This window comes from Saccoglossus kowalevskii, chromosome 20, assembly GCF_978046115.1.
Source record: "Saccoglossus kowalevskii chromosome 20, keSacKowa6.1, whole genome shotgun sequence".
Classification (NCBI taxonomy): domain Eukaryota; kingdom Metazoa; phylum Hemichordata; class Enteropneusta; family Harrimaniidae; genus Saccoglossus; species Saccoglossus kowalevskii.
The window spans coordinates 10,207,371-10,232,183 of NC_140660.1; the positions used below are offsets into that span (position 1 = coordinate 10,207,371).

At 38.2% G+C, this 24,813-nt stretch overlaps 1 pseudogene; it reads right to left on the minus strand.

The window, feature by feature from the left end:
- Positions 1–13,405: 13,405 nt before the first annotated feature.
- LOC146729988 (uncharacterized) lies at positions 13,406–24,107 on the minus strand (annotated as a pseudogene).
- Between the last annotated feature and the right edge of the window lie 706 nt (positions 24,108–24,813).

Sequence of the window (24,813 nt, forward strand, 5' to 3'; positions counted from 1 at the left end):
CTGTATGGTAGTTTGTAAATTGTTTCCTCGGCAATAGCGCCATCAATAGGTCACACTCTTGTTCTAACTGTTGTTTTCATCAGGTTTCATAACACTAATTTCCCTACCGGCTGTCACCAAAAAGATGCAGAATTGTTACGCACATCGAGTTACAAAACGAGTGTGAAGACATCGTACCAGGGTTCGATTCGCTTACGATTCAAGTACAACTGGCGCACGATTGATACTCCCATTGAAATACCTATATTTCACGCAAAAGCTGATATACAAGTATTCTCGGGGCGGACATCCGGGCATTTTCATTGCGTGACAACCATCACGGTGAAAACAAAGGCGGAAAACGGTACTTTGGGATGGTTGTTGAGATTCCCCTAAATATAGTAACAAGATTACCCCTGCGTGTATAACGCGTCTTAGCAACGTGGAACATCTTGTGACGTAGCTCAGCCCCCGAGGATAGAAATTTCAGCCAATTTCCAATATTTTTTTGCGATTTTTAGTACATATATGACAATATTTTCATAGTGCGCATGACAGCTCCCTAGCGCGAATGCACGAATGTGAATGTACGAAAAAGGTCAAAAGACAATGAATGTGAAAAAAAAACTTCGTCAACGTCCTTGTTTCAAAGATTTCTTTAGTTTTTTTTTAGCACTGAGTGGTGATAATTTGAGACTGTATATATATGTATATATATATTTCTATAACTATTTTATACTTGTTTGAGCCAACGTGACTACCGATGTGAGCGAGACCATGGGACTATTTATAACCATGATATTCTCTAAAAGAAAATTGATTGATCTCAATCCCCTACACAAAAATTGCTAAATATAATTTTTTTTATAAATTATAGGTATTGCACGTCAATCGTACGCGAATCGAATCGAATCGAACCGTACGCTGTCTTCACACACGTAGTTACAAATCATCACATTTCAGAAACTACGCCAACTTTTGCAAAACTAAACCGAAATTGTAACTCGATGTCCAATTAACAGTTAACAAAACTTCTAGTAACGAACAACGTTTATTTTTGTTGTTGTTGTTGTTGTTGAACGTTCATATTTTTCATCGTCCAAATCAAACGGTATGTTGGTTCCGACTTCGTGTCGACTCTACCAACCGGTGCGGGATAAGCCTGGGTAAACGCGTATTTTATTTTAAACAAATGGCCAAGTTTGATTGGATGCGCTTGTTGTTCGTCAGCAAAGTGACAAATATCTATGTCGACCATGATCAAGGTAAAAATACAACTCTGTACTGTATTTTAATAGATTGCTGATTCAGTGGGTGTTTATTTTTGTCGCATCTCCCATCCTCGTCGTTAATGGCGCCTATTAAATACACACTGTAGTGGTTTAATCTGCCAAGAGTTAGTTTGGAGGGGTGACCCGAAGCAAACGTACCTTGGCTGGCGATCATGACATTTAGTAACTCGAACCTTACGACGGAGAAACAACGAATTTGTGTTTTGTTTAACGTTGTACATTTCCCGTAATTCGAAGTTAGGTTAACCGATAATTAAGGCGCGGTGGTCGTCGCGCTGCGCATGTGCGACATTTGTGTTGATAAACCTTGATTTTCCAGCCATCCAATGCGCTCTACAAATGTAAATCACAAATATGAGGTGACGCGACTAGCACTGATTACCTCCGATGACTCCTTTGATACCTTCCAATCACCTAAAAATTCCCAATTAAAGATTTGAAACGTCTCAGTTCGTACTCGTTGATCTGCGCAAGTCAAAGTCGCCAACATATTTTTGTTTATACGAGACCCATATATCTCGCGTGGCGCGACAACAAGCGCCCTTTAATTAACACTTTCTCTATAATGCCCGGAATGACAATTTATTGCAACCCATTGCCGTAGAGGGCGCTTATTAGACGTAGGTTACGTGATAAATTTCCAATGTCGGCTGCAGAATTACATATTTCCGATAGCCCAGCAGAACTGGTATTTTAAATGTTCTTCCTTATATAATGAAATCTAGTTCTTATGTGCTAAACAGTGACCTTGATTCGGTCCAAATCTTTGCTGAAGAAACAAGATTGCGGACTACATAAATTGATGAAAAGTTGAATATCTAGAGAATGAAAAGTGATATAAAAAAAAACAACTGTAAATGCATGTTACATTTGAGTATTTTGTTAAGAATCGTCACGCATCATTTTACCTCGTCATTAGCGAGGGAAATTTGGGTCAACGAGGCGAGTTTTTATTATTCATAGTACCATGACTTCGCATGTAAATGGTGTAGCACGAAATGCCACACTTGTGAATCTGAGAGAGTAAATGTATCTTCGTTTACTTGTACTCCAGATTTCGATTTTAGACTATGATCCATGAATTCACGCTATTATATTGTACTTATATTTTCACTTGTTAAACATCATGAGGTTTATACATCTCTTTTTTTTTACTGATTTGACTATATTGTGTATTGTACTCGTTTTCACGATTGCTTTCAATCATATGTTTTGTGTTCTCGTACTTGTAAATTCCCTACACGACATATGTAAACTGATCTCCCGTAAGTTATTTCCACTTTACAGAACATGCCCATTCCTTAATCTGCCATGACATGTATATATAAACATAATAATACGGCCAGTAAAGTGATCATAAAACTAAACTTTTTGGAAATTATGATATCAAAAATTAAAATCACAAATCATCAGTACAATGTGAATGTTAAAGGCAGTTGAAGTGAAAGTAAAGCTGAATTCACAGGAATTAATTGAAGAATCGAGCACTATAACTGAGCTATTGCGCAAGCCTATTGATATACATATAATCTACAAGGTAACCCACACACATTCAGAGTTTAATGACACGATTTTAACACCAACAACGAAATGTTTCCTGGGTGCTTCCATGAGTATAGTACTAAGATTATGTAACATGTTATGAATAATGCATGGGACAATTAAAGTGGGGGATTTGTCACCTGCGCATGCGTCAGATGGCCATAGCGTGTCATTGTTTACAAACAAGCGTCTACCCATGAGCCTTTGCGTTTTTAGCATGTGTTGTTATCGTCGCTTGTAAACTGTTTTGATTAAATTCGGCGAGAACACAGCCAAACACCGATAAAATGAGAGATCGCCACACCAACACCGTCAGTAGAGTGAAAGTGGGTTGTCATGCACGCCAGTGCAAAGGTCAAAATTGTAATGCCCACTGAGTGTAGCACTGATATTTTAATTTAAATTATGAATTCAAACAGATTTATTGTCCTAGTCAAAACATAAAATAAAAAAGCGTTTTTAAAAACAAATGCGACACCGGCGAATACGCCAAACCACAGTCACTCTATCCCCGGTCTGAAAAAGGTCATTGTATTAGATTTGAATTGGCCTCCTTCCCTGGCAAAGACGCGTTGCGGGTATGCGCAAAGCATTGTCACGTGATCAGTACACAGTCAGTCACTATTTTTGACATCGTCATCGCTATGTGTTTTTTACAACTTTGTAGTTGATTCCAGAATTCAAATATTGTGTTGCAATTTTTATGTTTTTTTTTTCTCATGATTGTGTTCCGAGCTGTACAGCAGTTGACCGTTTGACTTGTGAGATTGACAGTCTGTTGTAATTGTTAAAGCGAGATTAGTGATAAGATAATTAGTGGTCAGTGCATACATACTGTTCAGTTAGTAAGAGTTGACATTGTATTTTGCCTAGAGGGAGATTACAACGCATTAGTGTGGTTGATAGTGAAAATTACTGTTAGGGAGGGTTTACATTGGTTTTATATTGTTAAGCTAATTACAGTGAGCATGTACACTGAGGTCGTTTAGCAACATACTGGTTAATGTTTTACTTCTATTTCATGTAATACTGGTATATGCAGATAACCATTGATGTAATTAAATTGTTTGTGAGATTGACTTATGATCATATTTGTTTTACTACATGCCTGCGGATATCACCTTTGTGAAGCGGCTGTGCTGTCTGGTTACCATAGAAACCAACAAAGATACACATACGGACACCCTTGAGATTAAAACGGTCTTAATAAATTTCTGTTAACGCGCCCCCCCCCCTTTGCCAGTCTCTTTCAAGTGGCTAGCCAGGTCTTGTGTGTGGTGTGGATGAGGGAAGGGTGACAGTGGCGCCCAATGTGGGATGCGTATGTTTATGTACATGGTACACGTGTTGGTGAGATATCGTAGTGCTTATTGTTCAGGTTGTATTTCGTTTGGTCTGTGTACCGGGTGTTTATAGTTGTTTCGAATTGTTGTGTAAAGTAGACATTCTGCCATCAAACTCTTTTTTATTTGCACGTAATAAGCTTTTTAGTCAGCCAGTATGTCATGTAACAGTAGAGATGACTATAGCACAACGCTTGAGGGTGAGCAAGTATACAGACTTGTGATAGACAATATTGAGAGTAGCAGTCATGGTAATGATAATGATGAGGTACACATCTGTCAACACAAAGGTATAGACGTGATCGCAGTACTGAACATGGTAATGCAGGGGTAATGATAATGATGAGGTACCTCCACTGGGTAGTGGCCATGATGGGATCACGTATAGTTACTCTTGATAGATTGTCTGAGAGATGTGAGAAGTCTGTGCTTTGAAGCATGAACTGCAATATGAAAAGTGTCTGAGACAACGAGCAGAGCTTGATTGTGAGGCGATGGCAGAGGATGAAAGGGAAGCAGACAAGGTGAACACATCTGTCAACACAAAGTTATAGACGTGATCGCAGTAATGAACATGGTAATGCAGGGGTAATGATAATGATGAGGTACCTCCACTGGGTAGTGGCCATGATGGGATCTCTGGTGAGAAATCACGTATAGTTACTCTTGATAGATTGTCTGAGAGATGTGAGAAGTCTGTGCTTTGAAGCATGAACTGCAATATGAAAAGTGTCTGAGACAACGAGCAGAGCTTGATTGTGAGGCGATGGCAGAGGATGAAATGGAAGCAGACAAGGTGAACACATCTGTCAACACAAAGGTATAGACGTGATCGCAGTACTGAACATGGTAATGCAGGGGGGTACAAGCACAACAGTACTCCAAAGAGGCATGAACGTAGCAATAATACAGGACATGGTCAAATAAGTGCGCCAATGTACTTGACACAGAGGTCTAGTCTTTCGAACTTTTCAGGTGACCCCACAAGAAAGGGTGACATTGAATTTGAAGTGTGGAAACATGAGGCAATGTGGTTCCAAGAACTGAGAGATTCTCTTACAGGCAATGAGAACATCTCTGCATGGACGGGCAGCACAGTTGGTTATTGCAATGGTATGGATGCCACAGTTAAGGAGATTTTAGACAAATTGGAAAGCAGATTTGGTGAAGTGGAAAGTGGCGACAATTTGTTAGCACGTTACTAAAGTAATATCAACCAAAAAGGAAAGACGAGTCAATAGCAAACCTTGGCAACATACACATGTGTGAAAGAGTTTGTATGACTAAGAATTGACATGGGCCATCACTAAATTTTAGTTAGGGCTAACAAAGATGATACGATCAAGGTTGTGTATCAACAGCAGATCAAGGCAGGAACTTCAAGAGTGATGTGATACACAGTCTGTGTGATGCAAAGGGGACTGTAAAGTCACATACTCCTCTCTACCATTCCCAGGGCAACGATATATGTGAACACTTCAATCAGAACCTAATTAATATGTTAGGTACATTGTCATATGAGCAGGAAGCTGATTGGAAGCAACATGTGGGCGCAGTAGTGCATGCCTACAACTGCATAATGAATGAGGCAATCGGTTATTAGTATGTGGCTAATCTTAAGAAAAGGCTGAAATAGACCATTTTCCGTTCACTGCGAGAATCACGCGTTATGCGTGAAATCGAACGTAAAAACAGGACAAACAAAGGTCATAGCGTCGTAGTGGCGTCAAACATCGCGTGGGATTCGACAAACGCAAAAGTATTTTGGGGACATTTCCATGCTTAATAATGTGCTGTCCACATTTGATGATAGGCAATTTCGATTAAGTGAGGGCATTCGGAAGCAATATTCCTCTGTCGAAGATCGGCCGGTCAATGTAAGCTACGAAATAAAGAAATTCTAGTTCAAAATCAAATCGTTTGATTTTTTCCGGCAGACTTTCGACGCGCGTCTTTCATGCATCTCGCGAGATCTCGCAATTGTACGGAAAATCATCTATTGTCATACAATCTGAAAAGGGGTTAAAGAAGACTTAGTATCATAATAATCGTTATGACCAGAAAGCCTGGTGATAAAGTGCTGGTTAAAAATGTCTCAGTTCTGGGTAAACACAAAATAGCTGATAAGTGAAGAAGCACAGAGCCAGTAGTGGGAGAAGTTGACATAGAGTACGTAGTTGAGAAGTCTATTGGGTGCTATGAAAAGACGAGAAACCGTAGTTACAAGGAACGACACTTGACGAATGTGAGAGGAAATACACACAAAATACACAGCAGTGACTAATCTTGATTGGTTGGCAGGTTACATAGCTTAGTACATATCAGTAAATCAATTGTACAGTAAGTTACACAGCTTAGTACATGTCAGTACAGCAGGCAGAGATTTATAAAAAGGAGGACTAGGCAGATGGAAAAGTACCGTTGTAAGATGGCAACGTTTTGGACGTGACTGGAGTTCTCTTGAAAGCACACTGGGCATGCTGTCGTTTGAACACTGGTTGCTGTAAGCGAGACCAGACTTTGATGACCAGTCGTCAGAAAGTGCGGTACTGCTGATGTTGACAACATTGGATTTGGATACATTGTGGCGATCTATTTGGCAGCTTTTTGAGAAGCGTTGCCTTAGTAACCTATGATAGAAGAGTGAAAGCATGGCGATTATTGAATGGTAAGATTGTTTGTTGTTACATATCTTATTACCTACACAATTGTAGGTTTTAATTTTGTAGATTTATACTTTGCCACTTTTTATGTACTATGCGTCGTGAATGTTTTACCCTGTGATTTTACTGTACCGGGTATAGTTTTTCAAGTACATAGTGATAGACATTTTGCAGTTTTTTGGTAGCAAAGAATTTCATTCGCGGAATACTTAGAATACTAGACTTGGAATTTTACAGATTTTCTACAAATATTGTGATTGATGCAATTTTTATGTTTTTTTTCTCATGATTGTGTCCCGAGCTGTACAGTAGTTGACCGTTTGACTTGTGAGATTGACAGTCTGTTGTAATTTGTAAAGCGAGATAACTAAGATGGTTAATTAGTGGTCAGTGCACACATACTGTTTAGTTAGTTAGTTAGTTAGTTAGTTAGTTAGTTAGTTAGTTAGTTAGTTAGTTAGTTAGTTCCTTTTTGATTCTACAGGTAAATAATAAATCAATAACGACTGGACAGTGAGAAATAAAACCGAGAAACCCCGCGGGCAGGCCAACACCAAGTGGCACGGACAATGGGGGAATCGAACCCCCCTGTCCTGTGCCATCGGGATAACAGTCATCCGTTTGACACATTTCTTGGTTCAAAATAAAACAATAAAACTATTACAAATGATTAGCGGAGGTTACAAACAGATAAACAAGTGAGGTGAGTTAGAGACATGTACGACATTGAACGATAAAAATAACAAATGGTTGTACACTCAAATAATTACAATTCTAAAAATACTTAAAAGTACAATAAATCTAATAAAAAGCAATTGAAAAGGCGGGTTTGTACAGTTAAAAAGGACATTATTCAGCCATTGTCTAAGATATAGGGGATTATTAGTGAGTTGTTATCTAGAATTGCAATGGCGTCATTAATGCACCACTGTGTTTTAAATACATCTAGAGACTTTGTGAACAGGTGATAGTTGTATTCGTTAGTTACCCGATACCTAATTTTGGATTTAAAACACTGTAACCAATTTGTTTGTACCCGATCGTTTAACCTTTTATATCGTGTTACGTGAGTTGCAACTTTCATGGTTACAATTGTGTGACAGAGCAAACGATGTGTAGCGATTCGTTTGCTTGGTGGGCCTAGTACGTACCAAGAAAGTGGCATAGTGTCAATATTTACAAGTTTATTGGTAATTAATTTCAGCAAGTTGAAAAGTGGGACGAGCCTTGAGCATTCACTAAAAATGTGGGTAAGGTTTTTAAAAGAAACCCGCCAGTTGGGTAGGCGCTGTGGAGCATGCGCCAATTAAGGTTGCAGTCTTTCTCTGTGATTGGGGTCATATAACATCTCTAAAGACGGGTTTAGAGTTGGGAGAGATAGAAAGTAAGTCGTGCCATATAGTGTTAAACTGTGGGTTAATGTTGGAAAAATACCGAGGCTTTATCAGGAATTCGTAAATTTCACCCCTCTCGAATTTGTAGAGCGGAGTATTCAGAAGGATGTCATTATCGTCGTCTCTATAGGAAAGTTCGATGTGATATTTGATTTTAGTTTACTCATCGGTCACTTTTTGATTGAGTATAATTCTTTTCCACTCCACAGGTATGGCCCGGTGAATCACATCGAGTGCCATCCCCGCTAGCCGCCTCGAATACACATTTATTTTATTATGAATGGCGTCAACGCCTAACCATGTACCATTATTAAAAAAGTCACAGACCTTTGTTAAACCAGCCTTACGAATTTGGTGAATTTGGTGAATAATTAGAGGATAAAAAATAACGGCCCTTGGGCAATCTCGTGCAGTGCAGTCGGTCTGTCATTCCTGATTGTTGGAAGGGAAGACCAGACTGTTAGCAACATTGGGTGTTGGAATGTCACTAATAAATAACTGTTTATCATAGTTTAAATGGTTGAATTCTTTTAAAAAGTGATCAGTAAAAGCAAAACAAGGATGACTGACATTGGAGTAAAGGTAATGTTGAATATAGTGAATGCGAAAAGACGCAATACGACTAGGCAAATGTACCAGGCCATGGCCGCCATCAGTAGCTGGTAGATAAACTGTTTCAGTCAGGATCCAGGTGCCGTCCCTGCCAGAAAAAGTTCACAAATAGTTTCTGTAAACTATTAACAATATGTTTGGGTGGACTTGTGCACATGCAAGTGTGGAGATGTTTGGACGCAATGAGTTGATTAATTACAATAGTGCGCCCTCTATATGTCATTGCAGGCGCATAGCGTGACCACCAATCCAGCTTGGCCTCAACGTTTCCAACAACACCGTCCCAGATTTGACTGACAAAGGTGGCGCTATTGCCGAGGTAGGTACCAAGAATTTTTAAACCTTTATTGTTCCACGCTATATTTAAAGGATTGTCAGTCCTATCTTTCCACTTGCCTACACACAGTCCCTTTGATTTGCCATAGTTTATTCTAGAGTTACTCGCAGACTCGTACACACGCAACCAATGTTCAAGCTTGTTAAAGTCATTGTTTTGGGTTAAAAAGACACTAATGTCGTCTGCATAAGCAGACAGATAAACAGGTTTATGAGTATCGTTATGTAAATACACCCCATGTATTTGACTTTCAGTTCTTACTTTGTGTAGAAGTGGTTCAATAACCAGTGTATATTGCTGACCAGACAAGGAACAACCCTGGCGAATACCACGTTGGAACACGACTGAACTGGTTATAGTGTTATTAACACGAACAAAACTTTGCGTACTAGAGTAGATCAGTTGAATGTACTTACAAAATTGATCACCATAGCCGAACGCTTCTAGGGTTTTGAAAAGGTAGTCATGGTTGATGCAATCGAATGCCTTTTCCTGGTCTAGGGCAACGATCCCAAGTGGCAATTGGTTGATATTACAGTAATCTATGACGTCACGCACCCGATGGATGTTGTCAAAAATCTGCCGCCCCGGGACACAGTAGGTTTGGTCGGGGTGAATTATGTCAAGTAGAGTAGATTTAAGCCTCATGGAGAGCGCTTTAGTGAGTATTTTATAATCGGAGCAGAGCAAGCTGACTGGTCTCCAGTTTGTCAACAAAATGTTTTCACCCTTTTTGGGGAGTAAAGTGATGACGGCGCGTCGACATGACAATGGGAGTTGGCCGTCCTCAACTGAGGCGTTAAGGACATCGTGAAGATCGGGGCCCAACAAAGACCAAAAATGATGGAAAAATTCACCAGGCAGACCGTCAATGCCAGGAGACGTACCTTACGATAATAGTTTAACAGCGCAAGTCAATTCATTAAAAGACAGAGGGGTATCACACATGTTTTTAAGCGTTTCGTCAAGTTGGGGAAGCCCCTTGTGTAGACGGACTTGACATTCAGTTGATACGGGGTCAGGTGAGAACAAGTTAGAGTTTTTTGTGAGAGTTCGCATTTCAGCCAGTGATTCAGTCGTAGTGGCATTTGGGCGTTGTAACTGGGTCATGACCTTTTTACCCCCCCTCAGTTTTTTGATAGCTGAGAAAAAAAAGAGATAGGCGCATTAGTTTCATTAAGCATTTTATGCCGCGATCTTATAGCAGCTCCTTTTGATTCGTTGTGCATTACAGTTTGCAATAATGCCCTTTTTTCGTTTAATTGCGTTGTGAGTGCATCAGTGGGTTGAACCACAGTCCCTCAACACCGGGTTGGAAAACGTTAATACTTCTTTTGTCTCAATGCGCGTTTCGCCTTCGTAAAATTGTTTATTCATTGTTTATTCGTTAATCCGACGACCGAGTGTGAGCGCAAGCCTACTTAGCCTATTAACATAAAATTAGCATAGGGTATGACATCATTTTTACCCAGAAGCCTTTTCGATTCACTGCTACGCATGCGTATGCACTTTGTTTTGATTTTTACTTCAACGTGAGAGACGATACTTATTTTAACGAGATGTGGGAGGATTTTTTAAATTTCGACGACAGTGACATCGATTGGAATGATATATTGGAAGAAGAACCAGATTATGTTGCTGCCGAGTACATGAAAGGAGACGTAGACAAATCCGAGTCGGAGGCATCGTCGCACTCGCAGCCATCCACGATGATCGCAACGACTTCTGTTAGGGCCGCTAAAAGCCTTTCTAATATAGTTTATGAATGTCCCACATGCACTAAACAATATAAAAGTGCGAGTGGTTTCCAAAGGCATGTGAAGACCATCCACAATCAAGACCTAAAAGGTATGTACCATCATTCATGTCTAAAACACTGTCTTTAATTTAAACACTGTATAATTGTGAGGGGGGTGTGTCATTTTCCGTACTGCCGGAATCAAAGATGTACAGAAATCGGCATTCATGTTCCTGGTTTTGCTTGTTGTGTAATTTTGAAATCGTAATCTCCAAAGTAGTGTCACAGGTTCGGACGACAGTGTTAAATTTTTAGTACAGAGACTCTCACTTCATTGTGTTCAAAATTAGTGTGAATAGCAGATAATGCCCATAAGAGCAGTTGTCTGTGGTTCAGTCTAGTGTTAATTACCTGAGTCCGAGGCATTTTCTTTCTCAGGGAGGATTTGTGAGTTAATATGGTCTTAATTATTTCATGTATTATTGGTGAATGATGAATTGATTATTAAATATAGTGTGCCAAGTTGGAGAATTACACAAAACAGATATAACACCACAACAAAATTCTGGTAAGTTTGTTGATTTATTATCCCCCAAGATTATAGTTCACATTCACCCATATTTTAATTTAATTTTATTGCTTTGTTAACCAGAACAAGAAATGCAATTTATGATTCTATTCAAGTTGTGTAAATTAGAACTAGTGTGGATCAGTCATAGACATGAAAATTAATTTGATAATTATGTAATTGAAATCATACATAGCAAAATAGAATTTGATAATGCTGCCTTATGAAAGTTGTTTATTTACTGTCTTTTCACTCAGACAAGCCACAGTCTACAGACAAAGCTACATCAAGTCAGAGACAAGATTTGCCATCTAAGAAAAAAGGTAAGAAAAACCCACATTTCCAGGAAAGTTGCAGAGCAATTTTATACAAGAGTTGGTCATATTTTACCTTGCTCTATGGGTAGGTAGTCATGGTACCAAACATGTAACATGATCTATGTCATGTATATTTCACAATTTGTTGCTTGTTGCAAGAAATTGTAAATATGACATTCAATTGGACACTATAAAAGAAAATCATCAATTGATTTGGATGAAAAACATAAATGTTTGTGGTTTTCTTACAAATGTCAACAATAGGTCGTAACAAAAAATGTTTTATTTTTTAGGGTTTTATGAGGCTAAAAGGAAGCAGACGTTCAATGATGTCCGTGAAAATATGCAACACTATGTCCTGAAGGTGTTAGAGTGTGTAGCGTGTGACGAAAATTTAAATTTTGAAGCCAGTATCCAGGAAAAACAAGTTTCAACAGCTGCTGGTATGATTGCCAAAGAAATGGGGAAAGGGGAGACACTGGATATGGATTTTGTCACAACACTATCCAAAGAAATATGGAATGTACTGATATCAGGTGACACAATGAAAACGTATTCATCCCATAATGAAGAGGTATGGCATTCTTTTGACAACATGTGGATGGATGACCGGCTCACTAAGGCAGTGTCTGTCAACCTTGACAGAATCCTCAGTTCTGACACTGACAAGCGAACCATTTATTTGCTCACAAAAATGGTACTTTTCAGACTGATAAAAATGGTAAGAATTGAGTGTGCCATGATTGAGGGCGAAGCCACTGCAAGCACAGAGTTCACATTAAGTGACAAGGAGAAAGAAGCCCTGAGATATTTTGCAGGCTATATCCCTCACAAGCTCAAGAGAAAACTGCAGCGAAATGAAGCAAAAAACCATGAACTGTTGAATTTATTGGATGCCATGAAAGAAGAAAAGGAGCATCAGAAAGATGGATGCATGTCGCAGACAAAGGGATGGCTCCATAAAAAAGACAGGGGTGGGCTCTTTCACCTGACAGACTCCGCATTTCTTTTTTTCGAAGAGGTGGAATTTGTGTGTAAGCGGCATCTCAGTGTTGCCAAGGTTACTGATAGTAATGGGAGAAATATTCATGACCCAATTTTAAAAGAGGTCAAATCGTGTAGACGAGTACAGGTTTTATGGTCATGTGTGACCAAAAACAGATGATGATGATGTATCATCATCCCTAGCTATGATGCTTGTAAAACTGTACATCCAGGTCAGATGCTTTTCATTTAGTAAGGGTGTAGTTGAACTTTTCAAGACATCACACAACCAACATGTCAAAGGATCCAAGGGACTCAGAAAGTCTTTGAAATGACAATTATTTGAAATAGACGTACAATGCATAACATTTTTTTAAAGCTTTAAAACTTTATTAACAATAACACTTAATTTAAAAATTTACATGCCTCTGTATATTTCCATGTACATACAAGTTATTAAAAACACTAACATTAATTACTGTGTGTTTGTATGTTATTTATTCCCTAATCAGAGGAAACAAATTGTAAAACCATGATGGGTTCCTATTGAGTACACAGACATGGCTCTAACACATTCTCTCCACATTTGCATAGTAGTTAAGGCTGAGCTATGCTAAATAAAGTGGGAGGAATAAGCTACACGCCAGTTCGACATCTTTTTTGCAGGGGTGTAGTGTCAATTACTTCTTCCACTGACCAGTATTGCCGGAGATGATGAGATTTCTGTAACCTTATGGCATATGGTATCCAAAGGCTTGTATTGTGGGGTCATTATTTGCCCCTCCACGATGTCTATGCTTGCTGAAGTGGGCCTCTAATGAATCCTGGCACAGTTTCTCACTCATGACATACTCTTCACCATGGTTCAAAAGATATTTTGTAACCTCAACGAAAGATTTAACTGCGAAAGACAAAGGTGAAAATGGCATCGTTTTTTGACAGTAATTTAGTTCCTTGAGTATCAACAACATTCATGATCAATGCATTTTAATTTAATTCTGATTTGGAATTAAGCAGAAACAACATTGTTTTGCCATAACCCAACCTACCCACAAATTAGTTGAATCAAAGAAAGCTTAGAAAGAACTCCCATGTGCTGAGAGTATTGGAGACACATTAAATATAATTTGAAATTACTTAGCTGAAAACTAATTATGCAAATCAGAAAATTAATATGAACAGATTTGAGTGTAAAACTAATGAGGTCTGCGCAATGTAACAGAAAATCTTTCCAATGTTTCCAAGTTTAATTGAAATGTGATTAGAACCAAAAAAATATGAATTATTATGCTTATTAGGGAATTAATATGAACAGATTTTTACCCCAAACTAATGAGGTTTGTACATTGTCCCAGAGCATCTTTGTACTAAGTTTCATTGAAATGGAATAATTAGTACTTTAGATATCAGTGTGAAAGCTTAAAATTGGTTAATTATGCAAATTAGGTAATTAATATGTACAGATTTTAACCCTTAATTATCCAGGTCTGTCTATTGTCCTACAGCATCCATGTACATTCATTGATATGTGATGTTTAGTACCCGAGATATCAGTGTGAAGGTTGGTTATTTATGCAAATTAGGTGATTAATATGCACAAATATTTACCGGAAACTAATTGGGTCTGCATAATTCTAGATTCATTGAAATGTGATGATTAGTACTTTAGATATCAGTAGAAAAGCTGAAAATTAATTATGCAAATTAGTTAATTAATATGCACAATTATTTGCCCTAAAACTAATCAGGTCTCTGCATAGTCCTAAAGGATCTATGTACCAAGTTTCATTGAAATGCAATGATTAGTACTTGAGATACCCGTGGAAAAGCTGAAAATTAACTAATTATGCAAATTAGGTGATTAATATGCACAAATATTTATCGGAAACAATCGATCTCTGCATAGTCCTTGAGTATGTAAGTACCAAGTTTCATTGAAATGTAATGCTCACTACTTATATCAAATGCTGAAAAATAATTAATTATGCAAATTAGGTAATTAATATGTACTGATATTACCATAAAACTATCAGGTCTGTACAGTGTCATATGACATCTATGTACCAAGTTTCATTGAAATGTGATGATTAGTACTTATATCAAATGCTGAAAATTAATTAATTATGCAAATTAGGTAATTAATATGTACTGATATTACCATAAAAACTATCAGGTCTGTGCAGTGTCGTATGACATCTATGTACCAAGTTTCATTGAAATGTGATGATTAGTACTTATATCAAATGCTGAAAATTAATTAATTATGCTAATTAGGTAATTAATATGTACTGATATTACCATAAAAACTATCAGGTCTGTGCAGTGTCGTATGACATCTATGTACCAAGTTTCATTGAAATGTGATGATTAGTACTTATATCAAATGCTGAAAATTAATTAATTATGCTAATTAGGTAATTAATATGTACTGATATTACCATAAAAACTATCAGGTCTGTGCAGTGTCATATGACATCTATGTACCAAGTTTCATTGAAATGTGAAGATTAGTACTTATATCAAATGCTGAAAATTAATTAATTATGCTAATTAGGTAATTAATATGTACTGATATTACCATAAAAACTATCAGGTCTGTGCAGTGTCGTATGACATCTATGTACCAAGTTTCATTGAAATGTGATGATTAGTACTTATATCAAATGCTGAAAATTAATTAATTATGCTAATTAGGTAATTAATATGTACTGATATTACCATAAAAACTATCAGGTCTGTGCAGTGTCATATGACATCTATGTACCAAGTTTCATTGAAATGTGAAGATTAGTACTTGAGATATCAGTGGAAAAACCGAAAATTGACTAATCATTATGCAAATTAGGTAATTAGTATCCACGGATTATTACCAAAAACTAATCAAAACCTAGCATTAGTTCAGAGCATGTATGTACAAAGTTTCATCAAAATCCAATGAGTGGTTCTTTAGATATCAGTGGAACAATCATGGAACAGCTAAAAATCAGCTAATTATCATGTAAATTAGGTAATTAATATACACGGATTTTTACCAAAAACTAATCAAATCTGCGCATATGTTCAGAGCATCTATGTAACCAAGTTTCATCAAAATCCAATGAGTGGTTCTTTAGATATCAGTGGAACAGTCATAGAACAGCTAAAAATCAGCTAATTATCATGCAAATTAGGTAATTAACGAGCATGGATTTTTACCAAAACCTAATCAAATCTGCGCATTGGCCCAGAGCATCTATGCACCAAGTTTCATCAAAAACCGATGTATGGTTCTTGAGATAGCAGTGGAACAGTCAGACACACAGACACACTAACTGCAAAGACTCCCATTATGTGCTTCACACATGGGAGTCAAAAATTGCATCTATATAGATTACCTAACACCATTCTACCAATAGTATAACAACCTTTGTAGTTTAGTAGTGCAAACTTACCTGACATCTGCAACCCCTCTAGTGTTTGTCGACTGAGAAGCATAGCAGCTCGTTGCGATGCTGTGAACTGTCCTGGCCTTCTTGCAACTCTATCTTGCCACTCAGTGAAATAATTTAGAAAATCAAGTTCAAGCCACTAAAAAAATATTGAATACAGGAAATCAGTTTGTAATAATAAATCAACATGCATTACTGGGAACTATAGCCACCATCTACCAACCCCCCTCAATTTTGACCCATTTGATAAAAAATAAACAAGTAATTATTGAACAAATGTGGCACAAGAATTTTAGCGAAAATATTTGGTACACAAAAAGGTAAAAACTATGATGTCTTCACAATTATTCAATAACTTACTGATAATCTTGGATCATTCGGATTTGTATAGGGTGCCAGGTTAGGTTTACGTTTCCTTAGATGTTCCTCCTTGCATCGCACATTTAAGCAGTCAAAAAAATTGTCCATATACATTACAAACTTAGCAGTTTCCCCTGCTTCTGGTGGACAAAATCTTTGAATAGCATGGGACACTGTTTCACTTAGAACCTGCGAGATGCATACAAAAAGCAACAAAGTTTAACAAGTCTAGCATATATTACATAACTGTCAACTTTTATTCAATGTTGTTGACTTTTTGATTTTGTGCAAAAATAGGAAAAGTGTCTTTAAAAATCATACCTGAGCTGCAAGGTTAACTCTAATAATTGAAAAAGATGTTAAATTGATATGCTCATATCCAATCTTGTGTAACAAGTGAATGTCCCTGGTTCGATCATCCACTATCAACTCTGAAAGATGCCTCCATAATATTGGATTACCATTATATGAAAACAAGGATTATAAAAACATCTTATTAAGAATTAAGTAGACCGTCCAACTTTTAATTAAATATTAGGTGGTCTATGATTTAATCAAATTTATCAAATGGAAAGGTATATACTATATTAAATATGCACATACCCATAGACTTCTGGATTTCCGATGTGCCTCAGAATTGGCCCAGCAGTTCCTGGTAGTCTTTATTAAGTTGGGTACATCAGACACAAAATAAATGAATCTTTCATCATCACTCCATAAATTTCTAGTCTTGAACACCACCATATCCCGCGGAGCACCTTTTACTCTATGCATACGGTAGAACTTCCAGTTCCCTGACGCTCCATCAATGGTGGACACCATTACTTTTAGGTTAAATGCGACTTCCAACCAGGTGATGGTATTGTCATGGATTTGTTTTTGCGTATCTGTTAATCGACTTAATTAGCTGATTATTAGCGAATTGCTGTGTTATGTCTGTCATCGTTTAGGCCTATTTGAAGTTTTGGATGGAACTTGGCTCAGTGGTTTGGAACTAATTACGAGATAACCGTCGCTATTCTATTCATTCTGACAGTTGGTTTCCATAGTTATTAATGTAGTGAATGATTAATCAAAAGATATGACGTATTCAGTGCTTAGTGTGATTGGCTTTATGATTGAAGGTTACGCCCTAGAGTCTTTTTACTGCTTTGTAATTGGTTAGAGTTTTGAAAATGAATAAAGAGAGTTTGAGTTGGTCTTGGCGAATACTCCACGACAGACGCAGTCGAGTGCAGTCCTGGAGAGCCTTGGGACGAGTCTTGGGTCAGCCTTGCGATAGTCTTGGGGATTTTTCCCCAGGGCGCTGTGTCTGATAGAGTGCTTGATTGACCGACTAAGACGAGAGCTGAAACGTATTTTGTTGTGTGTGCCTTATTTGACTGTAAAGTATAAGTGGCTTTCCCGATCCCATACCTCAAGGGGACGCAATATAGAGACGAGACGAGATTCCCCCCTGACAAGTGTGGAGTATCGGATAGGACTGAATAATTAAGAATTGAGCAACATTAAAGACAGGAAGAAGAGAAAGAACGACCCGGACTAACGCGACAAGAGAAGAGACGCTTATAGACTTTGACTTTAGCTATCTGTGTATTGCTTAGAGAACTGCTGGTTGGACACTGTAACTGACACTGTGAACCCTTTTCCAGAACCCTAACCCTATTGCTCAGTAATGTAATGTATTGCTGTTTTTTTCTATTGTTTTTACCGTTTTTTTGTGTTATATCGAATTGTATGTTATGTAAGCGCCCAGATCTTTGTTTTGAACTGATATTTAGTGACGTGCGAGGTCCTTTATAATGATTTAAGGGCGCCTCAGTGGACAAGTAATTGCAACACAGTGTTATGAGTTTTGTGAAGTTTTATGGTGTTTTAATGAGTTTATGAGTACGGAATATGATGGGGGAAAGTAATGCCCCAAAGAGTTTTCAGAGTTTTGAGATTTGTCGATGTACAGAGATACCGACGTTTTAAGAGTTGTTTTTGTTTATGTGTTGTTTCCGGAATACTTCTGACGCTTTTTGAGTTGATAGCACCTTTGTAACGTTTTTTGATATCTTTTCGAGATGAGAGTGTTATGCGCTTATATACGTATTGTTTGATAACACAAGCTTTTTTTCATGATTGACAGGTTTATATGTAACTCAGTATTGTCTATCGTTTTAGTCTTTTCCCGTCTTTTTGCCAGAGGAGTAATGTGTCATGAAAGCGGCTTTGTCTTTGCATTCCGTTTCCACGCCGTTTGACTTTTGTTTAGATTAACGACTTGTGAGTTCAGTTGAAGTTTATAAGCGTATATGACAGGAGTTCGATTAATAGCTTTTTATTCATTGTTTATTAGTTACCGCTTTGCAATGCTTTAACCGAGAGACGCATTCCTGGTAATCACATGATCATGCTGTCGACTGCAGCGATTGACTGATCGCTTGGTTACGCCGCCGAGCCTTAGTTTATTTTGACCTGTTGATATAGAGTTTGTAACCTTAGTAACTGAGACAGTGCAGCGAAGGGTTAACTCAGCGAACCGTTTTGAGAAAAGTGAGTCGATTGGTAGCCTTTCCCTTGTTTTTGATTTATAACCGTTGATATTTGTGACTTTATAACCATTGTATTTAGACTTTATAATCATTGTACTTAATTAGTGTGTTTTACTCTTTTGATTTATACCTTTCCTAGTATTGTATTTAACCCTATGACGATGAGTGGCTGACGGTATCTTTGATTTATGAACGTGTTATGCCAGGAGGCACAATCTCAGTTTGGGTGAAGGGATGTGTCATGGATTTGTTTTTGCGTATCTGTTAATCGACTTAATTAGCTGATTATTAGCGAATTGCTGTGTTATGTCTGTCATCGTTTAGGCCTATTTGAAGTTTTGGACGGAACTTGGCTCAGTGGTTTTGAACTAATTACGAGATAACCGTCGCTATTCTATTCATTCTGACAGTTGGTTTCCATAGTTATTAATGTGGTGAACGATTAATCAAAAGATATGACGTATTCAGTGCTTAGTGTGATTGCTTAGTGTTACGCCCTAGAGTCTTTTTACTGTTTTGTAATTGGTTAGAGTTTTGAAAATGAATAAAGAGAGTTTGAGTTGGTCTTGGAGAATACTCCACGACAGACGCAGTCGAGTGCAGTCCTGGAGAGCCTTGGGGCGAGTGTTGACGCAGTCTAAGAGAGTCTTGGGTCAGCCTTGCGATAGTCTTGGGGATTTTCCCCCCAGGGCGCTGTGTCTGATAGAGTGCTCGATTGACCGACTAAGACGAGAGCTGAAACGTATTTCGTTGTGTGTGCCTTATTTGACTGTAAAGTATAAGTGGCTTTCCCGATCCCATACCTCAAGGGGACGCAATATAGAGACGAGACGAGATTCCCCCCTGACAAGTGTGGAGTATCGGATAGGACTGAATAATTAAGAATTGAGCAACATTAAAGACAGGAAGAATAGAAAGAACGACCCGGACTAACGCGACAAGAGAAGAGACGCTTATAGACTTTGACTTTAGCTATCTGTGTATTGCTTAGAGAACTGCTGGTTGGACACTGTAACTGACACTGTGAACCCTTTTCCAGAACCCTAACCCTATTGCTCAGTAATGTAATGTATTGCTGTTTTTTTCTATTGTTTTTACCGTTTTTTTTGTGTTATATCGAATTGTATGTTATGTAAGCGCCCAGATCTTTGTTTTGAACTGATATTTAGTGACGTGCGAGGTCCTTTATAATGATTTAAGGGCGCCTCAGTGGACAAGTAATTGCAACACAGTGTTATGAGTTTTGTGAAGTTTTATGGTGTTTTAATGAGTTTATGAGTACGGAATATGATGGGGGAAAGTAATGCCCCAAAGAGTTTTCAGAGTTTTGAGATTTGTCGATGTACAGAGATACCGACGTTTTAAGAGTTGTTTTTGTTTATGTGTTGTTTCCGGAATACTTCTGACGCTTTTTGAGTTGATAGCACCTTTGTAACGTTTTTTGATATCTTTTCGAGATGAGAGTGTTATGCGCTTATATACGTATTGTTTGATAACACAAGCTTTTTTTTCATGATTGACAGGTTTATATGTAACTCAGTATTGTCTATCGTTTTAGTCTTTTCCCGTCTTTTTGCCAGAGGAGTAATGTGTTATGAAAGCGGCTCTGTCTTTGCATTCCGTTTCCACGCCGTTTGACTTTTGTTTAGATTAACGACTTGTGAGTTCAGTTGAAGTTTATAAGCGTATATGACAGGAGTTCGATTAATAGCTTTTTATTCATTGTTTATTAGTTACCGCTTTGCAATGCTTTAACCGAGAGACGCATTCCTGGTAATCACATGATCATGCTGTCGACTGCAGCGATTGACTGATCGCTTGGTTACGCCGCCGAGCCTTAGTTTATTTTGACTTGTTGATATAGAGTTTGTAACCTTAGTAACTGAGACAGTGCAGCGAAGGGTTAACTCAGCGAACCGTTTTGAGAAAAGTGAGTCGATTGGTAGCCTTTCCCTTGTTTTTGATTTATAACCGTTGATATTTGTGACTTTATAACCATTGTATTTAGACATTATAATCATTGTACTTAATTAGTGTGTTTTACTCTTTTGATTTATACCTTTCCTAGTATTGTATTTAACCCTATGACGATGAGTGGCTGACGGTATCTTTGATTTATGAACGTGTTATGCCAGGAGGCACAATCTCAGTTTGGGTGAAGGGATGTGTCATGGATTTGTTTTTGCGTATCTGTTAATCGACTTAATTAGCTGATTATTAGCGAATTGCTGTGTTATGTCTGTCATCGTTTAGGCCTATTTGAAGTTTTGGACGGAACTTGGCTCAGTGGTTTTGAACTAATTACGAGATAACCGTCGCTATTCTATTCATTCTGACAGTTGGTTTCCATAGTTATTAATGTGGTGAACGATTAATCAAAAGATATGACGTATTCAGTGCTTAGTGTGATTGCTTAGTGTTACGCCCTAGAGTCTTTTTACTGTTTTGTAATTGGTTAGAGTTTTGAAAATGAATAAAGAGAGTTTGAGTTGGTCTTGGAGAATACTCCACGACAGACGCAGTCGAGTGCAGTCCTGGAGAGCCTTGGGGCGAGTGTTGACGCAGTCTAAGAGAGTCTTGGGTCAGCCTTGCGATAGTCTTGGGGATTTTCCCCCCAGGGCGCTGTGTCTGATAGAGTGCTCGATTGACCGACTAAGACGAGAGCTGAAACGTATTTCGTTGTGTGTGCCTTATTTGACTGTAAAGTATAAGTGGCTTTCCCGATCCCATACCTCAAGGGGACGCAATATAGAGACGAGACGAGATTCCCCCCTGACAAGTGTGGAGTATCGGATAGGACTGAATAATTAAGAATTGAGCAACATTAAAGACAGGAAGAAGAGAAAGAACGACCCGGACTAACGCGACAAGAGAAGAGACGCTTATAGACTTTGACTTTAGCTATCTGTGTATTGCTTAGAGAACTGCTGGTTGGACACTGTAACTGACACTGTGAACCCTTTTCCAGAACCCTAACCCTATTGCTCAGTAATGTAATGTATTGCTGTTTTTTTCTATTGTTTTTACCGTTTTTTTGTGTTATATCGAATTGTATGTTATGTAAGCGCCCAGATCTTTGTTTTGAACTGATATTTAGTGACGTGCGAGGTCCTTTATAATGATTTAAGGGCGCCTCAGTGGACAAGTAATTGCAACACAGTGTTATGAGTTTTGTGAAGTTTTATGGTGTTTTAATGAGTTTATGAGTACGGAATATGATGGGGGAAAGTAATGCCCCAAAGAGTTTTCAGAGTTTTGAGATTTGTCGATGTACAGAGATACCGACGTTTTAAGAGTTGTTTTTGTTTATGTGTTGTTTCCGGAATACTTCTGACGCTTTTTGAGTTTAGTAGAGCACCTTTGTAACGTTTTTTAATGACTTTTTGAGATGGGAGTTTGGTGCGCTTATATGCGTATTGTTTGCTATCGCAAGCTTTTGTTCATGATTGACAGGATTATATGTGACTTAGTAGTTTCTATCGTTTTAGCCTTTTCCGTCTTTTTGCCAGAGGAGTAATGTGTAATGAAAGCGAATTTGTCTTTGCATTCTGTTTCCACGCCATATGACTTGTGTTTAGATTAACGACTTGTGAGTTCAGTTGAAGTTTATAAGCGTATGTGACAAGAGTTTGATTAATACTGTAGCTTGTTTATTCATTGTTTATTAGTTACCGCTTTGCAATGCTTTAACCGAGAGACGCATCCCTGGTAATCACGTGATCATGCTGTCGACTGCAGCGATTGACTGATCGCTTGGTTACGCCGCCGAGCCTTAGTTTATTTTGACCTGTTGATATAGAGTTTGTAACCTTAGTAACTGAGACAGTGCAGCGAAGGGTTAACTCAGCGAACCGTTTTGAGAAAAGTGAGTCGATTGGTAGCCTTTCCCTTGTTTTTGATTTATAACCGTTGATATTTGTGACTTTATAACCATTGTATTTAGACTTTATAATCATTGTACTTAATTAGTGTGTTTTACTCTTTTGATTTATACCTTTCCTAGTATTGTATTTAACCCTATGACGATGAGTGGCTGACGGTATCTTTGATTTATGAACGTGTTATGCCAGGAGGCACAATCTCAGTTTGGGTGAAGGGATGTGTCATGGATTTGTTTTTGCGTATCTGTTAATCGACTTAATTAGCTGATTATTAGCGAATTGCTGTGTTATGTCTGTCATCGTTTAGGCCTATTTGAAGTTTTGGACGGAACTTGGCTCAGTGGTTTTGAACTAATTACGAGATAACCGTCGCTATTCTATTCATTCTGACAGTTGGTTTCCATAGTTATTAATGTGGTGAACGATTAATCAAAAGATATGACGTATTCAGTGCTTAGTGTGATTGCTTAGTGTTACGCCCTAGAGTCTTTTTACTGTTTTGTAATTGGTTAGAGTTTTGAAAATGAATAAAGAGAGTTTGAGTTGGTCTTGGAGAATACTCCACGACAGACGCAGTCGAGTGCAGTCCTGGAGAGCCTTGGGGCGAGTGTTGACGCAGTCTAAGAGAGTCTTGGGTCAGCCTTGCGATAGTCTTGGGGATTTTCCCCCCAGGGCGCTGTGTCTGATAGAGTGCTCGATTGACCGACTAAGACGAGAGCTGAAACGTATTTCGTTGTGTGTGCCTTATTTGACTGTAAAGTATAAGTGACTTTCCCGATCCCATACCTCAAGGGGACGCGATATAGAGACGAGACGAGATTCCCCCCTGACAAGTGTGGAGAACCCAGAGAGAAGAGAATTTACCTATGACAGTATCCCATATTATTGGATACAAATTGGCAGACTTGCAACCATCAGTGGGAAAGTAGCCCAGGCTCATTTGTAAACTAGATGCTAATCCTCTTACCATTAGCACCAAGACATGACTGGCAAGTCCTAGACCTTTATTCTTCTCTATGTGACAGCCATTCTCTAGCTTCATCAGCTCCTCATTTGTATCACCCAAGTTGGTGAAGCCAATCAGTTCCCCAGTGTTCTTATCATAGACGAGATCTTGCTTAACCTTCATTTCATCATGATACTACATATTTATTTGACTGATGACCCAAGACACTCAATTTCTGAAATAAGTTCCTTCAACACTGGTTGATTAATTCCTGGTTTGGGCTTAATGTAATTTGAGTAGTCTGTTAAAGTTCTTTGACTAGGCAGTTTCAGGAAACCGGAACTCCTGAGTGCTTCATAGGCAGAAGACGACTTAAACTTCAAAAACAAACACCAACGTATTATTGTGGGATGCCATCGCATTTGTCGACTGTCTGAACACCTAGCATGTCTTAATTGTTCCTCCCAAAACAAATGCTGGAAACTGTCCTCTGGGTACACTTTCTGTACATCATGATCGTTTTCCTCCATTATAGCTTTAAAGTGGCTCTGTAATGTCCCATCAATTGCAATCCCTTCAGATAAAACAAGTTGTTTCACAGTTCTGCTCAAGGACCGCTTTAAAGTCATCTTCTCTTTCTGTAGATTTGATGCTCTTTCCCTCAGTTCTGTGGGACTAAGGAATCTAAGGTTCACTTTACTGTCTGAACTGGTTTTCTCTCCTTCTTGGCTTTTTCTTCTTGCTACCATATAGCTCTTAAATTGTTTCTGTAAGCTGAACATTTAGAACATCTTTTCTTCTCTGTAATGAGATGACATTCAACTGTCCGTATTGTGGCATGGTAGATGTTACCTTCTTTTGTTTTTGCATTGTAATCATCTTCTAAATA